This window comes from Pseudophryne corroboree, chromosome 6 (genome assembly GCF_028390025.1).
Source record: "Pseudophryne corroboree isolate aPseCor3 chromosome 6, aPseCor3.hap2, whole genome shotgun sequence".
NCBI lineage: Eukaryota > Metazoa > Chordata > Amphibia > Anura > Myobatrachidae > Pseudophryne > Pseudophryne corroboree.
In genome coordinates, this window is record NC_086449.1 from 115,623,165 (window position 1) to 115,639,789 (window position 16,625).

The window sequence follows — 16,625 nt, forward strand, 5'->3', positions numbered from 1 at the left end:
ACACTGTGAAAGCAGCAACACCTATCTGTGTGACACTTAACCCAGAATCTATGGATTAACGTGTGCTAGGCATGGGTTTACCGTAGGAGGAAATGGGCTTGAAATTAAAGATTATAGCTGGATATTAAAGCTCAAGGCTATCTGTAAACACTGCGGCTTATTGAACATGGCCTAATATGTTGCTATAATAATTAACATTTCAATACTTAACATTAAATTGTAATACAAGTGTATTATAAGGACAAACTTAAACATTCATAAACATAAAACCAATCCTACAATGACAAATAGAGTCAGGGTAGCAGAGTTGCATATAAATGGATTTATTAATCATATATTCTGACTTACTGTTACTTTGTGCTGTTTGTTCATAATGGAAACCAGTTGTCAGCAATACGCATGCAACAATGTTATAATTAATACAATGTTATAATTAATATGTTTCGTCCCAGTTCTGTATCAACTTCCTCAGGAGGATAATAATTTGGGTAGCCAATTGGTGTTTAATGTTTAACTAGAGACACAGCAGTGTTGTTACTTTCTTTTAATTACTATAACTAATCCTTTATCCATAATGTAGCATATTTTAACAATCACACAGTATTCTGCGTGTGTATGTTAAAATAACTGTTTCCATTTTAAACGTTCTAACATAGAACATTACACTGAAGTGGAAAAACAAACAAAGAGAAAGTACATCAGAATCAGAATTAGCTTTATTGGCCAGGTATACTTGCATATACTAGGAATTTGTCTTCGGTTTGCTATACAAAAATACAAGGGAAAGCACTGCGCTTGGGATATGGATATATATTTTAGCACCAAAGGTGTAATAAGCTGCACATACACAAATGTTAGGAGACCTCTGCTTTAAACAAACATACAATAAGTTTTATTAAAATACACATAAACATGACATGTCTCTGACTGTTTTAAAATATATAACACCCTATATGCATATAATTGTTATACTGTTTGAGAATGCTGGTGAATTAGGATAAGTGGAAACAATATGACAACCACTTTATATTGGATACTAATATAGTTGATACTGTTACAATAAATACTATATAAAAGAACATAAAGTGTCCATGGGCTTGGTAATATAAAATTACTTTCTGCTCCTGTAGATCTGAAATGAAGGCGGCGTCCCGGCTGTAATTGATATAGTAATTGTGACCGTGTCAGTCTTACCACACTGGGTGATGTTAGGATTCCTCTATAAGCGGTAAATCACCTCCCTGTTTGTAGTGTGAATTCCACCTCACTCTGAATGCCGCTGGTGCTGGCGTCTCACCCGCTCGTATCGGCGGTGGTCTGTGGGGGTTCCGACTCCTCCCTTCTTTCTCCGGTGGTGAGACAGCAACCTATCACCTGCATCACTTGCATCAGATGTGCCGTGGGCTGCATACAACACGCTGCTAACCTATTACTGCCATTGTTGACCGTGAAACCTACCCGCAGCGGTAATTATATCCACTATTACCCCCCCCCCCCCCCCTTTTTCATCGTGTTACACCCCGAATGCATGGGGTATTTTTTAATAAATTACTTTTTATGGACTGATTCTGATTCATATTTTCGTTTGATGCCCATGTTGGAACATTCATATATGAAAAATCGATGTGAATGATCAACACGGTTGGCCATCGAAAGAAACCCAGATGTGTTTGAATATAATCTTGATTACCGTGAGTAGGGTACGCCTCACATTCACCTTATAAAGTGTAAAAGATACCTTTATGTGTTTCAACCACACCTCTCTTGTGTAAGTAAGGTACGACTGTCTATTTGGGAAAAGGGGTACACCCAAAAATCCATGTTTTCTGGCACAGAGGTGGATAAAAGATACCTTTATAGGCTTTCTTCTTTCGTTTGGAAAGTGAGTTTGGGTACGCCTCTTCGGTGGATATACATTGTCAGTGCTGTGTGTACGTCTTTAGCATTGAAAGAGACTCTGTTAAAATAATACTACACATATATATACCGTTTTCTTTACATGCCAACACCGACCTGAGTAGCAGAAAAATCCTTCAGGAAAAGGAAGAAGTTTATCGACGTTGTGGTTTGGAATTCCATCACCCCCGTATACCTCAGGGATGTTTTTGCTGAGTATACTTATATATATATTGTATTAAGATATTGAAAGTGCTGCTATCTTGGTGTCCCACAAATCTGTATTTTAAATTGGGAAATTATTTGAACTTTTGGTGAGGTTCTATTGTGTTGAACCAGCCTGTGGGCTGCTCCTTGTTTTGCGCCAGTTACCAGGGATTCACAAAAACATTATTTCTGGCCCTTTACTATCTTCGTTGGCCGCTTTTTAGCTCTAGACAGGTACAGGTCCTGGACTAAGGGAAGGTCAGCCCTGATGATCTTCTCTGCGATTCGAAGCACCTTTTGGAGCCTGCATCTGTCCCTCACGCTGGCGGAGCCGTACCATACCAGTATCGAGGAGCACAGTACTGACTCCACAATCGCGGAGTAGAAGAGGAGCAGATGCTTCTGTGGGATGTTGAACTTCCTTAGTTGCCTGAGGAAGAACAACCTCTGCTGTGCTTTCCCGACAGTGGCGTCAGCGTTGGACCCCCAGTTAAGGTCCGGGGAGATTGTGGTCCCCAGGAACTGGAAGGAGTCCACTAGCGATTCCACAGTGTCAGCAATCATTAGCAGAGTTGTTGTGGCTGCACCACTGGGCCAACCGGTCACTTCCCATCTATAGGGTGATTCGTCCCAGTCCTTGATGAGGCCGATGACGGCGGTGTCGTCTGCGAATATGATGATCTTTACTGATTGCGCCTCTGAGGTGCAGCCATTTGTGTACAGGGAGAAGAGAGGACACAGCCCTGAGGGGCCCCTGTATTAATGGACCGCGCTTGAGAGGTGCATTTCCCCGCTTTCACCACCCGTGTCCTATCTGTCAGGAAGTCTACTATCCAGGAACAGGTAGCTTAAGGGACACCTAGGAGAAGTAATTTGGGGTGGAGTATGCTGGGAACGATTGTATTGAAGGCCGAGCAGAAATTGACAAACAGGACCCTTGCGTAGGTACCGGGAATGTCTAGGTGCTGTAGACTGTAGTGCAGGCCCAGGTTGACTGCATCCTCGACACACCGATTCGATCGATAGGCAAACTGAAGGTGGTCCAGTTGGGGGCCAGTCACAGTTTTCAGGTGATTCAAAACCAGACACTCAAACGTTTTCATGACCACAGACGTCAGTGCTATAGGCCTGTAGTTGATCAGGTTCGTGATAGAGGGTTTCTTGGGGACCGGGACGATAGTAGACCCTTTGAGGCAGGACGGGGCTTTCTGTAGCTCCAGCGATTTGTTGAAAACCTTGGTGAATATGGGAGTGAGCTGACCCGCACATGCTCTCAGGGCAGATGGTGACACTCCATCAGGACCCGGAGAGTTACCAGCAATCGGGATGTCGATGGTCATGACCGACCACGGCATCCCGACAGTGGAGATCCCTGCATCAGAGGGGGTAAGTATAAGTGGGGCTGATATATCATAAGCAACAGAGGCTGTAATAAATAAACACTTTTGTGATAGAGGTTGTCTTATCCATTATTTTATAATTATTTGTACTGAATCAACAATAATGAGGTCCCACTTTCTGCCTTGTAATCAGTGCTGCAAGTATGGCGGTATGGGGCGATACGGCGTACCGGTAAGAAATTCCCAGCCAGTACGATGTACCACCGGGCCGTCCACCATACCTGCATCCCGCTGGCTGCTGTGTGAGGGGATGAGAGTGCAGTGCAGCGCCTCTCCTGCCCCTCAATTCTCTGTGATGTCTGTGGTCCCCGGCGGCTGTGGCGTGCGGGAATCTCAATAAGGCACCGGTTTGGTATCCATTCAGAGCTCGCGGACTGGCAGCCACGGCTCCTGATTGGCTGCCAGTCCATGAGCTCTGATTGGCTAACGAACCGGTGCCTCATTTGAGATACCCCCTGCCAGAGACCGGACTTCACAAGCATTGAGGGGCAGGAGAGACGCTTCGCTCTCCTCCCCGCACATAGCAGCAACAGACTGAGGCAGCGTTGAGCAGGGGGTAGCACTGTGGGGCAATGTACATCTGGCTCTGGGGCAATGTATAGCTGGCACTGTGGGGCAATGTATAGCTGGCACTGTGGGGCAATGTATGGCACTGTGAGGCAATGTATATCTGGCACTGTGGGGGCATTTGTGTATCTGACACTGTGGGGCAATGTATATCTGGCACTGAGGGGGCATTGCATATCTGGCACTGTGGGAAATGTATATCTGGCACTGTGGGGGCATTTGTGTATCTGGCACTGTGGGGGCATTTGTGTATCTGGCACTGTGGGACAATGTATATCTGGCACTATGGGGGCATTTGTGTATCTGGCACTGTGGGAGCATTTGTGTATCTGGCACTGTGGGGGCATTTGTGTATCTTACACTGGGGCAATGTGTATCTGACACTGGGGCATTTGTGTATCTGGCACTGTGGGGCAATGTGTATCTGGCACTGTGTGGGCATTTGTGTATCTGGTACTGTGGGGCAATGTATATTTGGCACTGTGGGGGATTTGTGTATCTGGCACTGTGGGGCAATGTGTATCTGGCACTGTGGGGCAATGTGTATCTGGCACTGTGGGGGCATTTGTGTATCTGGAACTCTGGGGCAATGTGTATCTGGCACTGTGGGGCAATGTATATCTGGCACTGTGGGGCAATGTGTATCTGGCACTATTGGGGGTCATATGTGTATCTGAACCCCAATATGTGTATCACGCCCCAATTTTCATTGGTCACACCCTTTTTTTTTGGCGCGATCACAGTACCTAAAAGACATTTTTTCTACTTGCACCACTGCTTGTAATGTATAAAACTAAAAAATACTTTCATTTGTAATATTGGGTTCCCTGGTAAATATATAATTATTCCGCAGTCTGGAAATATATATTTTAATGTGATCTTTGTGCAGAACCTGCCAGTGTTTTCCAAGGATTATTTTAAGTATTTTAGATGAACAGTTGAATTGTGAGATGAAAAGAACTTCCCCCTTTTGTTCAGGAGATGCATCCGCATTTTTGTAGGAATGTAAAAAAAATAATTTTTCATATCAATTCTTTCAATGTTCCTTTATGTTTTAGTAGTTAGTACTGTTGTTGTGTAATTGTGATCACACAATTCCCCTATGAAGCATTCCCTTGCTCTAATAAGTTGCACTGAGAAATAGAATGGAAAGTTAAATAAGTGTTAGCTACATGTAACATTAGGAACAGGGTCCAATTAAGCCTTAGGGGAGCCCGGGGCATTTAAGATAGGAGGGCCCAGGGAAATGAAGGGGGGGGGGGGGGGAGTGTATATTACAGTGTGTATACCTCCCAACATAACACATTCCAGCAAAATGCTCTCTACCAGGACTTCCCTCTTAGTATATGATTGGCGTCCCCTATTCTGAACTACTGTAACTACTGATTGCAATCATAAAATAAGAGGGAAGTCCAGGTTGCTATTTATTACAGCAATAAGAAATTATTTTGTACAGCTAATTCTCTTGCCTGAACAGTGGCGCCTATAACAGCCCATCCCAGATAAGAGTAAATAGTAAAGTGATGGATGCTGTGTCCTGGTTCGGTCCCGGCTTCATACTGCACATACTTAGCTACTGGGCAGAACAGGTACAGGCTGCTGAAGAGGGATTCAAAGATCCCTCTCTCTCTGCACAAAAGCAGCTTAACAATGGGGGTCATTCCGAGATGTTCGCTAGCAGATTTCGGTCGCAGCACAAAAAAAGGCACTTCTGCGCATGCGCCGCAATGCGCACGGGCGTCGTACTATTACAACGAACTATGTAGTTTCACACAAGGTCTAGCGAAGCATTTCAGTCGCACTGCTGGCCGCAGAGTGATTGACAGGAAGTGGGCGTTTCTGGGTGTCAACTGTCCGTTTTCAGGGAGTGTGTGGAAAAACGCAGGCGTGCCAGATAAAAACGCAGGCGTGGTTGGGGAAACGCAGGTGTGGCTGGCTGAACGCAGGGCGTGTTCGTGACGTCAAAACAGGAACTAAATAGTCTGAAGTGATCGCAAGCTAGGAGTAGGTCTGGAGCTACCCTGACACTGCACAAAATTATTTCGTAGCCGCTCTGCGATCCTTTAGTTCGCACTTCTGCTAAGCTAAAATACACTCCCAGTGGGAGGCGGCTTAGCGTTTGCACGGCTGATAAAAGCAGCTAGCGAGCAAGCAACTCGGAAAGAGGACCTATAGCAATTAGAAACCAAACTGCAAAAGCCTTGCTTCTCAGAGCTTCGTAATTAGGTGTAGACTGAGAGAATTCTGGATATTGCAGTACGTAGCTGCAACTCTGATCTCTCCTGCGTTCAGGCCTTAAATAGCCGCCACTAAAAGGGAACTGCATTCATTCACAAGCTGCCATTTCTGCATGATGTTGTCTTAGTACAGTGCTTCTCAAACTGTGTGCCGTGGCACCCAGGGGTGCCGCAAGGCTCTTGCAGGGTGCCTCTGGAAGGTGGTCAACAGGGCTTAAAGTGGTCCTGGAGAGGTGGTGGAACTAAGTTACCCCATCACCTACCCCCCATTCTCACATTAAGTGGAACCAGGGCCAGTGCTACTGTTTTAACCCCCCCCTCCCCCCCCCCCGCAAACTATAAATTAGTGCCCTCCTTCCCATACTTTATAAAGGTACATTGATCTCACATAATGCCCACAATAGTAGTGCCCCTTACGCATAATGACCACAGTAGTGCAGCCTATACACATAATGCCCACAGTAGTGTCCCTAATACACATCTCTGCCTCTGTCACTCCAGCAGCTCCATGCCCTCTATCCCTGCAGAAACTTCCCCACCTCTCTTGTCCTTAGTTCCCCCTCTCATTTTGTCTTCTAGATGCACAGAGCCTGCTCCTCTTCATGGGTCTTCTTAATTTCAGCAGCGGTGGCAGCATGACATCACATACGCTGTGACGGAAAGGGAAGCACTGGGACCTGAGGAGGGGATGAATGCTGTCCAACAGACACAGCGTGTGTGAGTACCAGAAGAGGTAGTCTATAAATAGAGGAGGACCATGGCTCCACCAGGACCTGAGGAAGAGGGAGGTGGCTGCAACTCGTCAGTAACACTGGCGCCGCCTGCATAATCTATTGATGTAGGTGATGGGGTAGGCTTTTCTGTTGAAGTTACTGTGCAAGGCAATGGAGGTGGTGGAACTAGTTCCCCCTACCATTATAGGTGGTGGAACTCAGTTCCACCTCATTCCCTCCCACTTTAGCCCCTGGTGGTCAAGGACCAAATCAAATGATTTATGTAGAAAGTGATAGGCAAAAGCAGCGCTAGTGGCTGCCAATCATAAAACATGCCGACAAACAGAAGCACAGCTGTACACCACCACATAACTGACCCTAAGGGTGACAGGTAGATACAATTTACATAATTTTATGTTTTTTTTTTCAAATATATCAATAATAAACTTTTATCCTAGGGGTGTCGTGGAACAAATGCTGATACTCTAGGGCGCCATGATTCAAGAAAGTTTGGGAACTACTGTTTAGTACATAGACCTTAGGTCATTGTATACTTGTATCGACCATAAAAAACAGGTTGTGCACACATTGAACAAATCCTTATAACTAAATCATATAACAATCTGTTTTTGTTATTATTATTTACTGTATCAAATTAATTGGCATTACATACTTGCAGAATTAATTTATGGTTTGATTTTTTTTTGTGCGTGTGTGTGCATGTGTGCGAGTGTATCATTCTTATTTTACCTGTACAGTGCTACAGATGGTGGTGGTGACATATAAATAATAATAATAATAATAATAATAACAACAAATCCTGGTATAAAGTAAACTTCTGCGGCCAGTCACAAATGAAGGCTATTGGGTCAAAATTTGCACCCACTTTGATTTTAATGTCCACATTGAAGGCTGAGTCCATTGAGTATTATGCCCCCTACACATTTGCCGAGGTGCCCGACGACCGATACGGCTGACGGATAACCCGGCAGCAGGGGATGTGGGAGGGGAGTGTAGTTTCTCCACTCCTTGACATCACGCGGCCCCATAGCCCTGCATGCTAATATGGACAATATTGCCCATATTGGCTTGCAGGTATAAGCGAGCTGGCACCAACGATGAACGACCGTGAGGCCGCGCATCGTTGATCGTTGGTGCCTACACACTGAAAGATATGACCAATTTCTCGTTCATTACTGAACGAGATTGTTCATATTGGCCGCACACATCGGCAAGTGTGTAGGGCCCTTATGTCACGATCCGGGTATCTGGACGCCATTTCTTACCCATCAGATGCCTCCTAAGGCTGGCTCAGCGCTCCAGGACCGGATCCCATCTGTTATCCTGATGTGTACATTCCTGTATCCTCTCCTGTCACTCTGGGACGCTGTCACAGTAAACGCCATATTACACCTGGCATGGCGTCTCCCGCGGCCTCCGCCGCCGTCCCTGAACTTCTGCATGCAGAGTATCTGAGTGGCGATTACGTCAGCCGCGGCCTCCGCTGTGTCCGCGTGGTTGGATGTGCATCTGTCAGCCTGGCGCCTCTTGTCTCCGGTGGCCGGCGCCGCCATTACTGTTTTCATTACCACATGGATTACAAACCAAACTTCCCTCCAAGTGTCTGCATGGGCGCAGCCATCTTGGATTCTGTCAGCTGATCATTTCCACCAATCTGTTCTCAGTATTGATAATCTGCATAATTGCCTAGCCAATCCCTTCCTTGCTGCAGGTATAAATACACTGTGCCTGAGCAAGGAAGGCGTCAGTGCTTTGGTTGTCAAATCTAGTTCCCGTTTGTCTCTCTCCTGTGATTGTCTTCCAGGTTCCAGCTCCTGTCTCAAGACTTCCACCATAGAGACCCGCACCAGCATTCCACCTGCGGTGTAGCCTGACTCTCCGATCCATTTTGGATTCATCTGTTTCCAGCTACAACATTACCTGCTTCCAGCCCAGCTTCCAGCAGAGTACAGCTTCTCTTAAAGGGCCGGTGTCCTTTCTACAGTTTACCACTCTCCACCGGTATTATAATTTCACCGCTCTCAAACTCCTAACTTCAGCTCATATTTCATCGCTCCCAAGTTCATTTATTATTTAACTGGTTCCAGCCAGTATCCACTCCGTGCCAACAACAGTCTGGTTCCAGCCAGTATCCACAGCAGCCGTTTTATCTACAGCAGCCCAGCTTTTCCTGGAACACCAGCTGGTACAATCCTGGGTTATCTCCATTGCTACAGTCGGGCCTGGTAAGGACTTTCCATCTAGAAGATTATAAGAACTATCTCACACTACCAGTGCCCTGTGGCTCCTGCCACCCTGTAGTTCACAGGAACTGTATTTATTCTTTGCTGACTTTTATGTTTCTTTTACTGCTACTGTGATGCATGGAGTCTGTCATAAATAAACATCATTGACTTTTATTCAAGTTGTCGTGGTCACGCCTTCGGGCGGTTCTTCTTCATGTTACTTACATGTCCAGGGGTCTGATACAACCTCCCAGGTTCCGGTACATCTCAGCCCCTACAACTGAGGCTGCCTCCCGTCAGCTCAGGCCCTCAGTTGTGACAGTAAGCACTGACCTAATGAATCCAGCCGGAGACCAGGATCAAGCGGCCAGGCCGATGCAAGAACTGGCAGCCCGACTAGAACATCAGGAGGCTGCACAGGGCCACATCATCCGCTGTCTCCAGGATCTCTCTACTCGGCTGGATGGGATTCAGACAACTCTCCGTGGATCAGGCGCGTCTGGTGCGTCAACCACAGTGACTCCAGCTATAACCCCACCCACCTTACCCATTTCTGCTCCACATCTTCATCTTCCAACGCCAGCAAAATTTGACGGATCTCCAAGATTCTGCAGGGGATTTCTCAACCAGTGTGAGATTCAGTTTGAGCAACAACCTGGCAATTTTCCCAGTGACCGTACAAAAATTGCCTACATTATTTCTCTTCTCAGTGGCTCAGCCTTTGATTGGGCATCACCGTTATGGGAGAGGTCCGACACCCTGCTATCTTCTTACACTGCATTCGTCTCAACATTCAGGCGCATCTTCGACGAGCCAGGCCGGGTAACCTCAGCTTCATCCGAGATTCTCCGTTTACGCCAGGGGTCATGTACTGTAGGACAATATCTGATACAGTTCCAGATCCTGGCATCCGAACTGGCATGGAACGACGAGGCCCTGTATGCTGCATTCTGGCATGGCTTATCTGAGCGTATTAAAGATGAGTTAGCTACCAGAGACTTACCCTCTAAGTTAGATGAGCTAATCTCACTCTGCACGAAAGTTGATTTACGTTTCAGAGAGAGAGCAACTGAGCGTGGAAGATCATCTGCTCCAAAATCTTCTGCTCCTCCTCCTCGCCAACTGTCACCAACTAAAGATGAGCCCATGCAAATTGGCCGTTCCCGTTTAACTCCTGCTGAGCGCCGAAGACGTCTCTCCGAGTCTCTCTGTCTTTATTGTGCAGCTCCGTCTCACACCATTAATGCCTGTCCCAAACGTCCGGGAAACTCCAAATCCTAGCTCGCCAAGGAGAGGGCCGGCTAGGAGTAATGATCTCCTCTCCATCTCCTCAAGATTGTAATCTCCCAGTCTCGCTTCAAGTTGCTCAACGTTATCGGAACGTCATTGCCCTCCTTGATTCCGGAGCAGCTGGGAACTTTATTACCGAAGCCTATGTTAAACGGTGGTCCCTACCCACCGAGAGACTTCCTTCGTCCATTTCTTTAACTGCCGTGGATGGCAGCAAAATTTTTGATGCAGTTATTTCTTTAAGGACTCTACCAGTTCGTCTGAGAGTGGGAGTTCTTCATTCCGAACTTATTTCTTTTTTAGTGATTCCAAGAGCCACACATCCTGTGGTCCTGGGCCTTCCATGGCTCCGTCTTCACAATCCTACAATTGATTGGACGACTACGCAAATCCTGGCATGGGGTTCCTCCTGTGCTGAGACATGTTTGTTTAAAGTATTGCCTGTCTGTTCTTCCTCCCCCAGGTCGTCTGATGTTCCACCTCCTCCATATCAAGATTTCACGGATGTGTTCAGTAAAGCTTCTGCTGATATCCTTCCTCCTCATAGAGAATGAGACTGCCCGATTGATCTCGTTCCAGGGAAGGTTCCACCTCGAGGCCGAACTTATCCGTTGTCTCTGCCTGAGACGCATTCTATGGAGGAATACATTAAAGAGAACCTAGCAAAGGGGTTCATTCGACCTTCTTCTTCTCCAGCCGGCGCAGGCTTCTTTTTTGTAAAAAAGAAAGATGGTGGTCTGCGGCCGTGCATCGACTACAGAGGTTTGAACGACATTACCATCAAGAACCGTTATCCTTTACCCCTGATTACTGAGCTCTTTGACAGAGTTAGCGGAGCTACCATCTTTACAAAGCTGGACTTGAGAGGTGCATACAATCTCATCCGGATCCGTGAGGGTGACGAGTGGAAGACCGCCTTTAACACCCGTGACGGACATTATGAGTACCTCGTCATGCCCTTCGGATTGAGCAATGCTCCAGCTGTCTTCCAGCATTTTGTCAATGAGATCTTCAGAGACATTCTATACCGTCATGTCGTGGTCTATCTAGACGATATCCTCATTTTTGCCAACGATTTAGAGGAACATCGTTTTTGGGTTAAAGAGGTTCTGTCCCGTCTCCGTGTCAATCATCTCTATTGCAAATTAGAGAAATGCGTCTTTGAAGTCAAGTCCATTCCGTTTCTAGGGTACATTGTGTCCGGTTCCGGACTAGAGATGGATCCTGAGAAACTACAAGCAATCCAAAATTGGCCGGTACCCTTAACCCTCAAAGGGGTCCAGAGGTTCTTAGGGTTCGCCAACTATTACCGAAAGTTTATACGAGACTTTTCCACCATTGTGGCGCCTATTACTGCTTTCACTAAGAAGGGTGCTAACCCGTCCAAGTGGTCTGAAGAAGCCATGCAAGCATTTCATCTTTTAAAACAAAGGTTCATCTCTGCGCCTGTTCTGAAACAGCCTGACATCGACTCTCCTTTCATCTTAGAGGTGGATGCCTCCTCCGTTGGAGTAGGAGCGGTGTTATCTCAGAGGGCTAAAGATGGCCATTTACACCCTTGCAGTTTCTTCTCCCGGAAGTTCTCCCCAGCTGAGCGCAACTATGCCATTGGCGACCAGGAGTTGCTAGCCATCAAGCTCGCTCTAGAAGAGTGGAGGTATCTGTTGGAGGGAGCTTCTCATTCAATCACCATACTTACAGACCACAAGAACCTTTTATATCTGAAAGGCGCACAATGTCTCAACCCTCGTCAGGCCAGATGGGCACTTTTCTTTTCCAGGTTCGACTTTAAACTCCAGTTCTGTCCAGGCTCTCAGAATCGCAAGGCCGATGCCCTTTCCCGCTCATGGGAGCAAGAAAATGAGTCAGAGTCTTCAGACAAGCATCCTATTATAAATCCGTTGGCATTCTCCACGGTAGGGATGGACTCTACGCCCCCATCAGGGAAAAGTTTTGTGAAACCGATGCTAAGGAAGAAGCTCATGCATTGGGCCCATGCTTCCCGTTTTGCCGGACATACAGGTATCCAAAAAACCCTGGAGTTTATCTCTAGGTCCTATTGGTGGCCAACTCTGAAAAAGGACGTCTTGGAGTTTATTGCATCTTGCCCAAAGTGTGCTCAACATAAGGTATCCCGCCAGTCGCCTGCGGGGCAACTGGTTCCACTATCTGTTCCCCATCGACCTTGGACCCATTTGTCGATGGATTTTATTACAGATTTACCCATGTGCAACAAGTTCAATACCATCTGGGTGGTAGTTGACCGGTTCACCAAGATGGCACACTTCATTCCTCTCACCGGTCTTCCATCAGCTTCCAAGTTGGCTCAAGTATTCATACAAGAGATCTTCCGACTCCACGGTCTTCCTGAAGAAATTATTTCAGATCGAGGAGTAAAATTCACAGCCAAATTCTGGCGAAGTTTATGTCAAGTCCTCCAAGTCAAGCTAAAGTTTTCCACGGCTTACCATCCTCAGACCAATGGTCAAACCGAGAGGGTGAATCAGGACTTGGAGGCCTTCCTCCGCATCTATGTGTCCTCCTCTCAAGATTACTGGGTTCAATTACTTCCCTGGGCCGAGTTCTGTCATAACAACCAGTATCATTCTTCATCTGCTTCAACACCATTCTTCACTAACTTTGGATTCCACCCTAAAGTCCCTGAGTTCCAACCGCTTCCAGCAACTTCTGTTCCCGCAGTGGATATCACCTTGCATCAGTTTGCCAATATCTGGAAGAGCGTACGATCAGCTCTGCTCAAGGCATCGTTCAGGTACAAGAAGTTTGCGGATAAGAAGCGTCGAGCAGTTCCTGCTCTCAAGGTGGGTGATCGGGTATGGTTATCCACGAAGAATTTCAGGTTAAGAGTTCCCAGTATGAAGTTTGCACCTCGCTATATCGGTACTTTCAAGATTGAACAAGTCATCAATCCTGTTGCTTACAGACTCCAGTTGCCTCCCTTCTTAAAAATACCCAGGACATTCCATGTTTCCCTGTTGAAACCGCTGATCTTGAATCGGTTTCATTCCTCACTTCCTCCAACTCCGAAAGTCCAAACTCAACGAGGCGTTGAGTATGAAGTGGACAAGATCCTGGACTCACGTCACCGTTACGGTCAACTACAATATCTTATTGACTGGAAGGGTTATGGTCCTGAGGAACGTTCATGGACCAATGCTTCTGATGTCCATGCTCCTGCCTTGGTCCGGAGATTCCATTCCAAGTTTCCTCAAAAGCCAAAGAAGTGTCCTGGGGCCACTCCTAAAGGGGGGGGTGCTGTCACGATCCGGGTATCTGGACGCCATTTCTTACCCATCAGATGCCTCCTAAGGCTGGCTCAGCGCTCCAGGACCGGATCCCATCTGTTATCCTGATGTGTACATTCCTGTATCCTCTCCTGTCACTCTGGGACGCTGTCACAGTAAACGCCATATTACACCTGGCATGGCGTCTCCCGCGGCCTCCGCCGCCGTCCCTGAACTTCTGCATGCAGAGTGTCTGAGTGGCGATTACGTCAGCCGCGGCCTCCGCTGTGTCCGCGTGGTTGGATGTGCATCTGTCAGCCTGGCGCCTCTTGTCTCCGGTGGCCGGCGCTGCCATTACTGTTTTCATTACCACATGGATTACAAACCAAACTTCCCTCCAAGTGTCTGCATGGGCGCAGCCATCTTGGATTCTGTCAGCTGATCATTTCCACCAATCTGTTCTCAGTATTGATAATCTGCATAATTGCCTAGCCAATCCCTTCCTTGCTGCAGGTATAAATACACTGTGCCTGAGCAAGGAAGGCGTCAGTGCTTTGGTTGTCAAACCTAGTTCCTGTTTGTCTCTCTCCTGTGATTGTCTTCCAGGTTCCAGCTCCTGTCTCAAGACTTCCACCATAGAGACCCGCACCAGCATTCCACCTGCGGTGTAGCCTGACTCTCCGATCCATTTTGGATTCATCTGTTTCCAGCTACAACATTACCTGCTTCCAGCCCAGCTTCCAGCAGAGTACAGCTTCTCTTAAAGGGCCGGTGTCCTTTCTACAGTTTACCACTCTCCACCGGTATTATAATTTCACCGCTCTCAAACTCCTAACTTCAGCTCATATTTCATCGCTCCCAAGTTCATTTATTATTTAACTGGTTCCAGCCAGTATCCACTCCGTGCCAACAACAGTCTGGTTCCAGCCAGTATCCACAGCAGCCGTTTTATCTACAGCAGCCCAGCTTTTCCTGGAACACCAGCTGGTACAATCCTGGGTTATCTCCATTGCTACAGTCGGGCCTGGTAAGGACTTTCCATCTAGAAGATTATAAGAACTATCTCACACTACCAGTGCCCTGTGGCTCCTGCCACCCTGTAGTTCACAGGAACTGTATTTATTCTTTGCTGACTTTTATGTTTCTTTTACTGCTACTGTGATGCATGGAGTCTGTCATAAATAAACATCATTGACTTTTATTCAAGTTGTCGTGGTCACGCCTTCGGGCGGTTCTTCTTCATGTTACTTACATGTCCAGGGGTCTGATACAACCTCCCAGGTTCCGGTACATCTCAGCCCCTACAACTGAGGCTGCCTCCCGTCAGCTCAGGCCCTCAGTTGTGACACCTTAACAGCCATTATTAAAAAAAATCTCATTGTGTTTCAAAGATACATGAATGACAACCTTATTATTTGGACAGAGGCCCAAACACACTCAGCTGAATTTAACAATTGCATAAACACAGAGTAAAAATAGAATTTACTAAAAACTATCATTGAAACAACAATATTCTTGGATCAAAAGATTAGACTGATGGGCCCTACACATTTAAAGATCCACCGCCGAGCTGCCCGACGGTGGATACGGCTGACGGGCGACCCGGTGGTGGGGGGGCAGTGACGGGGGGGGGGGGAGTGAAGTTCCTTCACTCCCCCGTCACCCGGCTTCACAGAGGTGCAGGCAAATATGGACGAGATCGGCCATATTGGCCTGCATGCACAGCCGACGGGGCACCAGCGATGAACGAGCGCGGAGCCGCGCATCGTTCATCGCTTGTGCCTCCACACTGAAAGATATGAACGATATTTCGTTCATTAATGAATGATATCGTTCATATCTTTCAGTGAGATCGACCAGTGTGTAGGGCCTATAAGAATGGCAGAAGCCCTGCAGACAGCAGCCACCAACCCAAACGATGGCGGAACATCTTGGAGGACAAAATAATTCCAAGGATTTATTCAGGGCAAACCTCTAAGTTAAAGCAATAAAATGCTCTCATGTCAAATTTTTGTTGCGATCCTTATTACACATAAGTGACTTAATAACGTGTATAGGAGTGTTGACTGAAATATTAGAACCTTTTTTTTACCAGTCTGCCCCAACATGATGTATACCAGAGCCCCCATATTACTTCTCATAATACAGGAAATGGGTCCTGTCTAATGACAAAACAGTTCCTATAAAAAGTGTGGTCTCAGAATGAGATAACTTTGAGTACAATTAAACAGAGATTTCAAATAATGGACAGTATAGTGTGTAACACAGACGGGAGTTTATTGTTACAGTGTCTTTGGGGTCTATTCATGAAGCAGTGAAAAGACCAGTGAAGAAGTTGCACATAGCAACCAATCAGCTTTGAAGGAAGCCTTTATCAAGAACATTCTGTAAAATGTTAGGGAGATGCTGATTGGTTGTCATGGGCAACTTCTCCACTGGTCTGTTTCTCCACTGTTTTCAATGGTTCATGAATAGCCCCTTTATGACCTACAATATGTTAGGTGTACCATAAAGAAAATGAGAGCCGAAACACATAAGAAGCCAATGATTTGGTATTATTGTTAGACAGCGGATCACTCTGCGGTCTGTCTCTGTTTCCAGCACTAGAGGCAGCTTCACTGCTCTAGTGTTTTCCCTCCTAGTGTCAGCTCAGTGCAGGTCAGAGGAGGTGCTTAGTTCACAGTCTGAGAGTTCTTCCTGGAGAGACAACTGCACTGACGTGCAGCTTCTGCTCTCCTCAGTGTGTGATCTTGTCTACCCCGCAGCTGCATCCTGTGTGTACTAAATCGCTGTACTGCTTCAGATGTATACTGTGAGTTCCTGC

At 46.6% G+C, this 16,625-nt stretch overlaps 1 protein-coding gene across 1 annotated transcript in view; it reads right to left on the reverse strand.

Annotated features, from left to right (window-relative positions):
* PTGER1 (prostaglandin E receptor 1) overlaps positions 1–16,625 on the reverse strand; it is a 35,848-nt gene that overhangs the window by 5,654 nt on the left and 13,569 nt on the right. The gene's annotated exons all lie outside the window — the stretch shown is intronic.